General features: G+C 40.8%; 1 protein-coding gene across 1 annotated transcript in view; it reads left to right on the top strand.

The window, feature by feature from the left end:
• Positions 1-207: 207 nt before the first annotated feature.
• Positions 208-12,221, top strand: part of LOC118229141 (probable cation-transporting ATPase 13A3) — a 103,148-nt gene continuing 91,134 nt past the window's right edge. Inside the window, exon 1 of the mRNA XM_035420851.1 lies at positions 208-553. The gene's annotated coding sequence lies outside the window, so the exon portion shown is untranslated. The remainder of the gene's footprint in view (positions 554-12,221) is intronic.

Genomic DNA, 12,221 nt, shown 5'->3' with positions numbered 1-12,221 from the left:
CTAACAGTCAACTGGAATTTACTGACTAGCTCATAAATCAGTGGTCTCCAACCCTGGTCCTGGAGAGGGACAGGGTCTGCTGTTTTTCATGACTTCATGAATCAATTAGAGCACTTGATTACACAGTTAACTCCACTCACCTGGTGTCTTGGGCCTCAATTGGGTGCTGATTTTAAGGTGAAAACAAAAAACAGCAAACCCTGTAGCTCTCCAGGACCAGGGTTGGAGACCACTGGCATAAATGATATTTGCATCAATAGCAGTCTAGTTCATTCCTATAATGAGCATTTTTTAAGTGTCTCTACAGTGTGGCTTAAATGCAACAAACTGTGATGCCGTGGAGAGTGGTGGACCCAAGCGCAGAGGAAGATAAAGAGGATTAATAAAGAACAAAATACAAAATACCAAACAATAGCCTTGGAACTACAAAGTGCAGAAGCAAGAAACAAGGGTGAGGAGGAAGGAAGCAACAAAACCAAGCAAAGAAGCAGCAAACACAGTGAACTTAAACACAGAGCACATTCCGGTGAGACCAATGACTAACAACAAACAGGTAAGGAAAACTGATCAACCAATAAAACAATAATGGAACAACTAACAAGGGAACAAGCTAAACAACCGGACACGTGGGAAGCAGGTAAGGACAGCGTCACACAGGCCTAGGTTAGGAGACCAGAAGTACTCTGGCTTCCAGGTGCCCTGGCTCAAACCTCTGTGAAAGCTCTGGGGTCAGGATGTAGCCTCATTGTACTTGTCATGTGAATGGCTTAGGTGCGTAGTCTTTCTTCCGTTCGTTAACAAAGCACCTGTCTCTCTCATGCGGCTACAGTCAGATAGGCTCTTCATTGTAGTTGTAGCACCAACACACCGCCTGGAAAAGATGTAATCTCACTAATGCAACACGCAAGGTGTCTGCGGTGGGTAAGGTACGTGCTGTTTGTCCACGGGCGGTACCAGGTGAGGAGGCCACTGAAATGAACTGTCACCGCGGAGCTATGATCGAACAAGTTTAATAATGCGTCTGTGCATACGTGCAGTGGAATAATTACCATTGGGACTGCAGAGCTGTGACAACTTTTATCAACGGCAGATGACAGCTTTCATTAACTTGCCACAGTCACGAAGGCACTGTTAGCCCACCAGACCTTAAATGATAACAAAACTGAAACAATATTGCATCGCATTTTTGGGATTTCATTAAAAGGAACCTGGAGCATTTTTATGGAAATATGAAATGCGGGGAAAGCATGTGTACGAGAAGTGGACTTGATGAATAGTAGATGGAGGAGATAATGACTTGGTGACAACATCAGCTTTAACTTGCATAACCTAAAACAAAGAACAGCTGCATAAATTAAAGTTAAGCATTGAAATACTTCATTTGCTATTTGTATTTTTTAATCTCTCGCATCTAGACTGGGGGTGGTAGAAAGTAATTTGAAAAGGAAACAAGCTGAAAGAATGAGTTCTGTATGCACATGCAATTTTCAGTTTTTTTTTTGTTCATCTACGACATGATTGCAAACGACAAGAGGATTTGTATGGTACACACTGAGTGCACTTCAAAGCATGGAAAATAGACACCTCAAATGGGTCACTATATTTTCCATTTCATGTCTTCTGAAATAATCAGAAAGCACTCAGTCACAAAAAATGCAATTTGCATGTTTTTTTCCAAAAAGAAGAACATGTTTCCTTGAGAGGCTGCGTTGGGGTGATATTCAAGATTGGGGGCTGGGGTGATATTCCTTGGGGGCTGCGTTGGGGTGATATTCAAGATTGGTTTGATTACTATTGATTTTTGAAGGAACAGGCCAATTTAAAAGTCCCTGCCACTTCTATAGTTTACCGACGGCAAGATATAGGAAGATTGGCATGATTACTTTTAGTTTTAGAAGGAACAGGCATATTCTTACATGCAAAACAAAGAAAATGAACTGACTTCCAAGGTCTTGATATTAACTTTTTTTTAAAAATATGACCATGTTATTAGTGGGAACTTGTTCGTTTTATTGTTAATTATGATTTCCTCTCTCTCCAGGGAAATAGTGTTGTGTAATAAATCATTTTTGTAGTACTCACTGTGCCATGCCTGTACATTCGTTGCTAATGACGTTTGGGAGTGCTATGACTCATTACGGCTCATCACCTGACCAGTAACAGTGTTGGAAACTCCGATTAGGACAGATTTCAGGCACCGGTTGGATTTACTGTCCAGTACATGCTAAATGGTAGATGCCAATTATTTCTGATCAGAACAATTCAAGGTTTGTTTCCAAAGGCACAGTGCTGAATGCTGACTAAGTGAATCATCTCTAGCTGTCATCAGTGAGGGTGTTTGAAGGGAAGCCACTTTCATTTAAGCTGTTTTTCTTTTTCTTTCACCCCCAGTGCCTTCATTTCTTAATCAATTTCCTTTCTCTATTTTACGTTGTTCTAGTGGCCTACCTCACCAACCCCTCCCCTCACCTTAAATAACACCTTGTGAATGTCAAATATACTATATTTGTCATCACTATAGTTTGGTGCACAATTTTCATTTAAAAGTCTCTCCCACTTCTATAGTTTACCGACAGCAAGATGTATTCTGGAGTGTGTAATCCATGTATTTATATTCTGCTTAAACTTTCAGAAACTGGCATTTTCATGAATAATAAACCAATGTCCATATCTGAATTGCCTTGAGGTAACTTTTGAATCTGTTAAATTCTGTACCCATTTCTGTCAACATCTAACTGCCTGCTTGACCAAGCTGTACATAAGCTCTCAGGATCCAGGAACAGTCAAGCTGAGAGGTAAATATTTCAGTAGCAGTGAATGGATTAAGACTCCCAGAGCACACAACGATTACCCCCACTGATAGGCTGTGGTAAGACAACGCGATGATGAGAGGGAAAATGAGAGTCCAAGGGTGTCTGAAACAAAGCCCTTTTTTTTAGATTGTTTTACTAAACGCCATTAAACGGTACACTGTGGTCTGACCTAACAAGCTACAGATCTATAAGTTTATTCACTGAAACATTAGAAGCCATTAGAAGCACTGTGTGTGAAGCTATATGCTCTTCAGTAGCTGTGACAGATGATAAGGCATAGATCTTCATTGCTGAACATGGAAACTGGCATATTTGTTTTCCTGCTGGCTGTGTCCACCTTGCCTGAACATAAACCTGCAGGAAGGGCATGTCAAATCAAAGCTGAATGCCTGGAATCATCTTAGGCAACCTCAGGTAGCCAGATCTAATCAGTCTCTCTCTACGGGAAGAGGGAGTGTTCAGTAACGCTGCTGCAGGTATCAGGTGGATTGTACAGCGTCACAGATGGGAAATGTGCGTCATTCATGGGGAGCACATGTGTTCAGACAGGGGCACAGAGGTGAATAAGCATTAGCTTTTGGGAGGTATGAATACCTGGGAGGGGCGGCACAGAGGTGCAGTGAGTAGCACTGTTGCCTCACTGCAAGAATCGAATCCTGGGTTCAAATACCGGCCTGGGGCTTTCTGTGTGGAGTTTGCATGTTCTCCCCGTGTCCGCGTGGGTTTTCTCCAGGTACTCAGGTTTCCTCCCACAGTCCAAAGACATGCAGGTAGGCTGATTGGAGACTCTAAATTGCCCATAGGTATGAGTGTGTGGGTGAATGGAGAGTGAATGGTATCTGTGCCCTGTGATAGATTGGGTCCACTGTCCAGGGTGTGTTACTGCCTTTTGCCTAATGCACACTGGCTTAGGCTCCAGCACCCCCTGCGACCCTGCCGAGGATAAGCAGATATATATAATGGATGGATGGAAGGATGGATGGATGAATACCTAGGTGTGCATATGTAGGTGTTTGTGAGTGTGTGTATGAGTTCAGAGACCTGAGCCTTGGTCTTTGGCTCATGTGGGGGGGGGGGGGGGGTTGTCAGGCCAGCCCAGGAACACTGTTCATCCCTGACTTTGCACCTTTTATGCTAAAAAATGCCCTGCTTTGTATATGCACTGTAATTGGGTGTAGTGTGTAGAGAGTGTTTACAGGGAGTAGAGAAAGCACGTCCACACCCACATCCACTACATAACTCCAGCAGGAGAAAGTGGGTCACGCTGCTGAGGCCTCTCTAGGAAATGGAAAAAGTCTTCCAGAAGCCCACGATTTTCTTCCTGGGTGTCCTCAGCACAGCTGTGCTTATGTAGGTAAGCTATTTTCAGAGAACAAATGGCCGCCCTGCGGATTTAACTTCTGAGCAGGAGACTGTTTGATCATTTAAAATGCTGTTAAATGTGAATAATCAATCCATGTGTCCTGTTGCTGTTTCAAAAACAGAGAGTATTTACATTAATACTGTACTCTCATTCTATACGTTATATCAGATCCAGTATCTATAAGAGAGAAAATGCAGAAATTCTCTAACCTGGAGACATAGTGCGGTGCGTAAGTATTTGGACAGTGACACCATTTTTGTTGTTTTTGTTGTTCTGCTCAAATTTTGTTGCTTGTGTGCTCCAGCACTTTGGATTTGAAATAAAACAATGAATGTGAGGTGAAAGTGCAGACTTTAATATAAGAGTGTGTTGAAGCATAGAGCCAAAACAACAATTGTGTCTCTGTCCAAATAGTTATGCAGTGCCCGCTAGCTGTGTACGATCTGGTTCATAGATCTTATTATCTGAACCACATCGGATCTCCTCCAATCAAAGCGAGGATCCTGTGCAGATCCTTTCATGCTTTGTTACACAGAGGACATGTTCCATTTTTTAACTTCTTGCATCTTCCTTCTTTTGTCCTGCGCATTATTACTGTAAGGATAAGGTTGCCAAACATCTCAAACCCACTGGTTTGGGCTAGTTGTAATATGTGGGTCCATCCAGGTATTCTTGTAATTATGCTTTTACATCTTTCACAAAAGCTAATTTTTCTTTAAGTTTTGCAAAGCATGCCCTGATTACAGGTAGTGCTAGTAACACAGCTCAGTGAGAGAGAAAAGCCTGCTCCAGGAGTCACTAGGACCCATGGGCAGTAATCCAAATGCCAGTAATATGTTATCGTATTGCATGGGCTAAAGTTCCCATTCACAGAGGCTTATTTCAGGAAGGACACGAGAAAAAAAAGTCCTGTTTTGCTGTTCAGTACATGTTGTCACTACATGTGTTTAATAGAAACATGATTAGGTTTGTATAGAAGTGTACAGTTCTTCCAAGAGCACCGTGCGGCATGAAACACAGTTGTATAATATTGGGGACATTGTTGTCTGGTTCACCCACTTCACTGTTATACTGACATTGTTGGTATTATTCTCGAAAGAGGCAATATGCTGCTTATATTGGGTGGTGGTAATGCATCTATGTTGAAGAGCACAGGTTTGATATAAGTCTTTGTACATGGCAGACAGTCCTATTCTATGTTTGTAACAGACAATAGCAACACCTGCCACTGCAGATATTGCAACATAGTATTCCTAGAATTTCTACTAGGGCAATTTATGTAGACCCTGATGAAAGCACACTGTGCTGAAATGTTGGCTGCATTTAGCAATATTACGGAGCAAAACATGTAGTCTTTCTTTTGAATGTTTGTCCTCCATTCATCTGTACCTCTCTAATAACTGAGTGTACATGTTCATGTTTACAAGTTTAAAAAGTAAAAAAAAAAGTTGTAGAACTTATAGCAGAATTAGTAGCTTTAGGAGGCAGTTGTGCAGATGTAATGAAGATGTAATGAATTGTGATATTATGATTATTATAATTGCTTTTATTGTTGGAGTAAACATTAGCATGATTAACTGTATTTGTCAAAAACAATAAAGCATTTACAAAACTGAACATTATGCAATTCCACAAACACAACAGTTATAATACACCAGAAAAAAAAATGAAATCTTCTGTTGAACTACATAGGTTTGACATGATCTGAACTGTAAAACTCTATGCCGGTCATTTTTGTGCAATCACCCAGTCAAAGTGCAGACTCGTGATTGAATGGTTGTGGTGTAATAGAAGTTCATTTTCGGTGAAAGATGCTAAACAGTTATAAACAGAGGGATTAAGACTAAGATTAATAATCAGTGAAACAACGCCAGCTAGGATGGGAAAAAAACTAGAACTGCGGGACTTCAGTCCATTTTTTTGTTACCCCTACTCATATATGCATCATCTGCAACCAACTGCAAAAGGAACAACCTGGAAAATCACCATTACCGATTCATGTCCTTCACAGAACCGAGTGTTTATTAAGAGCAGACGCACGTGTGTGTCAATGAGACCCCGGCGTCTTGCACAGAGCCCTCATAACCATGCTTCCTGAGCAGAATTCTAATCAGCCTATCTGGTCCATTTCCCAGCGGATGACTTGAATCTTAAAGATCTATGGCACGCCATCTTCATCAGATTCCCTTCGCACATAGATGTGTCCCGTTGCTGTTTGTTGAAGAGGCCTTGGGGAAAAGTGAGAGGGAGGCACAGGGAGGAGTCTTACATTTCCCAGTGTTTTTGTGTGTCTTGATTCTGTACTAACTAAAGATCCCGTGACCCCGCGTTAACTCAAAAATTTCCAAACTTTTCAGTCTATGAAATCCCCTACAGCTCATTGGTTGCACAATCCCTCATGTTCCCAACACACTTTGATTCCCAGGCTGCAACTGACAACTCCTGGCCTATTGCAACAGATTAAATAAAGGATGAAGTGGTGAAGTGTCTCTTTCTGTTTATGAACTAAAAATATAAAACAGATGCTTCTTTGCAAGTCTCAGATGAAAACTCACTTCTTTAAAATTGCTTTTATGTATTATTTTTAATTTTACCAATTTTTCTGTTCTATTATATGAATCTGTTTGACTAGTATTTTGTGTATTATTTTACCCATATTTGTTAATGTTTTCTTTCTTTACTCCATTGTGAAAAACTTTTAGCTAATTCTTGCTTCCATTTATGAAAAGTGCTCTATAAAGTTTATCACATAATTATTGGAAAATGAATGGCCGTGTTATCTATAGACTGACAAGCTGCTTTGTCCCATTCCTCTGTGAGAAGCACTTGAAAACAGACTGTTACAGGCATAGGGAATGCAGATAAGTAGAGGTATGGTATGCATGGCACAGAGAAACTGCAACTCTTTCCCTTCTGCCTCAGACAGTACAAAGACCTTCCCTGGAAGGCCTCTTTAAGCCCAGTGAAACGCTATGATAGCACATCTGCAAGCACTATTCCTTTGAACATGAAGGCCTCAAAAAGGGTTCAGAAATGTGAGACTGACTTGATGTTCAGCTTCACAAGTGAATCACACCATATTTTATCGGGCTAATACTCTGCATAGTGTCATTTGGAGGGCAATAACCCTTTGCTCATGATAAAATAGGGTTTGAAAAATGTAAACAAATGATAATATCAGGATCACAATATCCTTAAATGTATTGCCTTAAATGTACACACTGTTTTCTTTGTGACTAAAAGCACAAATGATTTGTTCTTTTAGTGTTTATGCTGTTGAAGAACTTGAAGGCTTTGTCTCTTATTGTCTCCTGGCCGGAGACAGTGGCAGTTTGTGACAGAGGCCACCGACTCTTTTCTTAGAAATTAGTCAATGGGAGCAAGCTATTCATAGCTGAGTCAAGAAAAGAAAGAATCAATGATTTTCAAAAACCATCTGCCCAACAGTAGCAAGGGTGTTGGATTCAAAGTCATTTTCTTTTGGCCTTTGGAAAGATCCAGTATTCAATATTAGGTCAAATAGACATGTTGTTGAAGAGGGAACTTCGGTCACATGAGTTTTGAAAAAAAATGATGATTGGTCAAGTGAGGACATTTCCTATTGTTGGACATTAAGAACAGAATGTGTAGGTAGAACAGAAAATGGAAAGTGGTGTGAAATAGTATATACATGGTCTTGACAAATATAAAGAGTCTCTTTTATGCTGGACGTCAAGGTTGCACTGAATCTGTGGATCCTACTAATGCTTCAAAACCTGCCTCCAAAATGCCTGACTGGGCAAATGAGTGATAATTTGCACTAAAAGTGAGAGAACTTTTATGCAATTCCCAAGCAGTTGTTTTTTTTTTTTGTTTTTTTTTTTGCTGCTTGTTTTTAAAAGGACATGACAAGGGCATTTGGCCTAACCTGCCTGAGGTTTTGCTTGGTCTCTTGTCTTCCTGAGCTAATTGGCTGGAAATGGTTTTCTGCTCTGGGCCACAAACTGCCCTGGGATGATACTTGTTCATGCACTCTTAAGTTTGGTTAAGATCATTCAATAATGGTTGAGGGTGAAGATTTCCCAACCTGGGGAAAAGCTGAGATGTGATAACACTCCCAACAAATCTAAACTTCATAAACCATAGCCCTACTCCCTCCCCAAGGCCATTTCAGCTGCTGTGTTTAACTGCAGATGAGTTCCTTTCTGCTGGGATTGGGAACCAGCATGCGTTTGGCATATATTCACCTCAGACAGAGCCAGAGCCAGCCTCCCTATAGCAACTCTTTGATGTTCTCCCCACTGCTAGCCCACCTGCCAGCCTGCTAATGCTGTTTCCGTCCCTCCAGAGGAGGGATAAAGAGACCCACTGCTCTTTCCATTAAAAGGGAAAGCAGCATCCTCTTAGGCAATGATTGATGAGCCGTTTATCTCAGATTTGCAGAACGGTGTCATGGTGACTTTATCAGTTGACTTGTGCATTGAAAAAACCTGGGTGTTTTTCAACCTCTCATCCTTCTCTCTAGTTTGATTCTTTTTGTATTTTTGACTTCAATGTTGTGTGCATGCTGAGCAGCCTGGCTCGTTATGCTTGCATATCTGAAAAGCTGTAATGATTATAACAGATGTCTGTTTTACTGACTGTGAATTCCCTAGCCATCTCATGAACCATAACTGCATATGGATTAACCTACAGTGTTCTTCAGCACTGTAGAGTTTAGGTGTAAACTGTAATGTGATTTCCTATAGAGGAACTATGCTCATATTTGAATTGCGCTACGTGATATCAAAGCTAAAGCCTGGAATTATCCACAGAAGAGTTTCTGGTTCATCAAATTATATGATATTCTGATTAATGGAATTTGTGTATAATCAAGCTCTATATGGGCGATAGTGTAAAAGTAATTGTATAATAATAGATAATGGTAAATAAATGATATTTCAGTGATGCCGAGAGGCTGATTTAAGCAGATATGTTTGCAAATCTAGAGACGGTGAGCAAAAAAATATTAAAATTAGACATGCTTAAATATGTTTTGAAAGCTTAGGGTAAGCAATGGGACTGAATCAACATCCAACCCACAGATCACTGGCTGGTGGGCCGAAATATTATTGTCCTTTATTGTTTTTCCTATTTGGAATATCCAAATCCCAACTTTTACCTTATCCCACTACAGTATTCTCATATCAATCAGATATGGTCACACACTACCACAAGCAGCCTCCAACATGTGTGCAGCTAGCTTTAAACTGCTTATTTCCACTCAGATCCACAGTCTACCAGCTGAACCGTCACATTACCATAAGACTAGAAAAGATGATCATACTTTCCAACGCATGCTGCCTTTGAGAAAAACTGTACTGTGCTGTACGCCATTCCATACATCATGATCTTCAGCAGAGTATGCCTCATGCTTATATTCTGAATATTTTAGGCCGAGACATAGACTGGGTTACAATCAGGGGGTATGTTACCTTATTTGAGCATCCTGGGCTCACCAACAGAACTCACTGCATATTTCCCCCCCCAAAATTCTCATTTTTGAAATGGAAGTGCGGATGTGCCCATAAAGTCTCCTCATTGCTCAGTAGGCCAAACTGAAACCGCACATTAATCAGTGGAGCCTGTTTGTTTTGCTGTTGTTGGCCTGTATACTCCGACGCGGCTGTGTGCACGAGAGCGAGCAGCGCCGGGGACTGAAAGGGGGGGGGGGGGGGGTGTCGTGATACGGCCGGACTGGCATTGCCTCAGACTGAGCTGATGGGCATCACGCTGGGCCCTTCGGCTCCCATCGGCTTCAAATTAGCGCAGCGCCACGTGGGGGCCATCAGTGACGCAGGGCTCAGCGGGCCCAACGTGCTCATTGTTTTCATACTTACTTAGCTGCAGAAACGTCTTAGCCGCGCCACAGTCTCGCTCATTCTCATTAGTGCCGCTCGGCCTCCCTGAAGCTCGTTCCCGCGTCACTGAGTCCGCCCTGACAGAGGTTGGGCACTCCACATTGTCATTTGTTTCTGTTATCGTTGCTATGGACCCATTCCACCTGCGCAGGGATTAAAGGAATGCGGTCGTGCCAGAAAATAAAATTAGCAACAGGTATGAAGACCGATGCTCCGTTTGAAATGATCTCATAACAGTGATATGGAGTCAGTCCTTGACTGAGGCAAAACTGCAAGTTATACATAATCCCGTAACTTTGTGAATATGTGATGCACTATTTGTAGCACTAAATTGGGCTAAGCCATAGGACACAAAGCAGTCTACTTAATTTGGTAGCCTTTTCCCAGAAGTCTCGAAGAGCATATAATCTAGTCTAGTGGAGCCATGGGTGCCAATTCTGAATACAGATCCCCCCATATTGGGGGATTTTACAGATTCTGGAGTTCGTAGAATTTGGCAATGCATTGTGTGGTGGTTGCAGTTTTGACAGGCTTCTGCAATGTCCGGTGCAAGTTGTATCAAAGAAACGCTTTCCCCACACAATGTATACGTGCATTGCAACTCACATTGTCACAGAAGGTAGGCATATTATTCATATTTTCCTCATGGTTTGGTTATTAAAATTTTTAAAGCAACTTTTCAAAAATCAAAAAAAAAAAAAAAGACCTTAATTGCTGTGTAATTTGAGGAGTAAAATGGCTTGAATTGTCAGGCCAGTGTTCTCATGTCAATTGTGGCCACAGTTCCATTGTATGATTGAACTTTTATGTGCCATGGTTTTACATCAGAAATGACCATGTCTCTCATTACTGCTTCTGTGGCCACTGAACCATTATATTAGAAATCACGGTGCCTATCATTTAGGCTGCTGTCATCATAGGCCTTTTTTGCATTGAACCGCTTCTGTTTTTTTCAGTAAGAGAATTATTAATATAATATATAAGTAGCCATTTCTGTTGTCTTTATTGTATGTTTCAGGGTCACCTCATTTTCTCCAGGCCCACCTGCACACCCATTTATGTCTCTGCTTCAGTTATGCTGGTTTAGCTGTGATAGTTCAGAAATGACTGAAACCAAATCTAGTAGATCGGAGAAAAGTTACCAGGGTGCCTTGCCAAGGAAGAACTGTTTCCTCTCCCTGTTTGTTGTCTTTTCTGTAATATTCATATATCATATTTCCCTTAGCTTTGATCTTTAAAAAAATGCAGGATTAATTAATTTATGTTTTCACTGTTCAGTTTAGTGTATCTTATTTGTGGTGTTGTGAAATCTAGTTCACAGAGATGTGGGAGTAAACTCCTTTCACAGGGGAAGTCAGACAATGAACTAAATCACAAAGGGACAGACAAATTCAGGGTAGTCAGCTGTATGAGATGAGCAATAAGAGATGCCACACTACTACAAACAAAAAAGATGAATTTGAGCCTTGCTTTTGAAGATGAGACGCTATTGGTCCTAAAAAATGTTTTGACAAAGATAAATGTGGTGTAATGTAACACAGATCACAACACAGCAATGCTCTTGTGGCATATTATGTGGTAATACTGTATTTTTACTGTATCTCATGACATGTAATTGCCACAAGCCTATTCTATGTAAATGCTAATTACCATTACAGTGGTGATGAGTATTGATAAGTGAATAGCTTTAATTCAGCCAACCAATCAATGAATTAATTAAATAAGGTAATAATTAATTTTAATTCACCCAAAACTCTAAAGTGATATTTATGCCATCTGTACTATACAAATATTGGAGGTTCTAGTTTAAGATTGATTTTATATCGATCAGCCTGTATCGGATTGCCGTGCAGTAATCCCTGTGGCTCTGAAAGTTTTTTGTGTTAACAGATGCCTCTCCATGACAGTTCATGCTCTCCTTCTTTTGTACATTCTCTTCCTTGTCTCTAGGCAATCAGCTAGGCTTTTTTGGAAATGTGCAAAAGAGGATATGTTGCCATGGTGATCGAACCTCTGGCACTTGCTACAGCAATAGAGATCCTTCACATTCTTCACCCAACAATCCTTTTTTACAGTAGCGTCATGTTCTCCTATTTCCCTCATTTACTGATGTATTACAAGGTAAAATTGTGTGTACTAATGAAATTAATGTTATTAATGTAATTA

Source organism: Anguilla anguilla, chromosome 6 (assembly GCF_013347855.1).
Source record: "Anguilla anguilla isolate fAngAng1 chromosome 6, fAngAng1.pri, whole genome shotgun sequence".
Lineage (NCBI taxonomy): Eukaryota > Metazoa > Chordata > Actinopteri > Anguilliformes > Anguillidae > Anguilla > Anguilla anguilla.
This window is presented reverse-complemented; position numbering and strand designations above follow the sequence as displayed.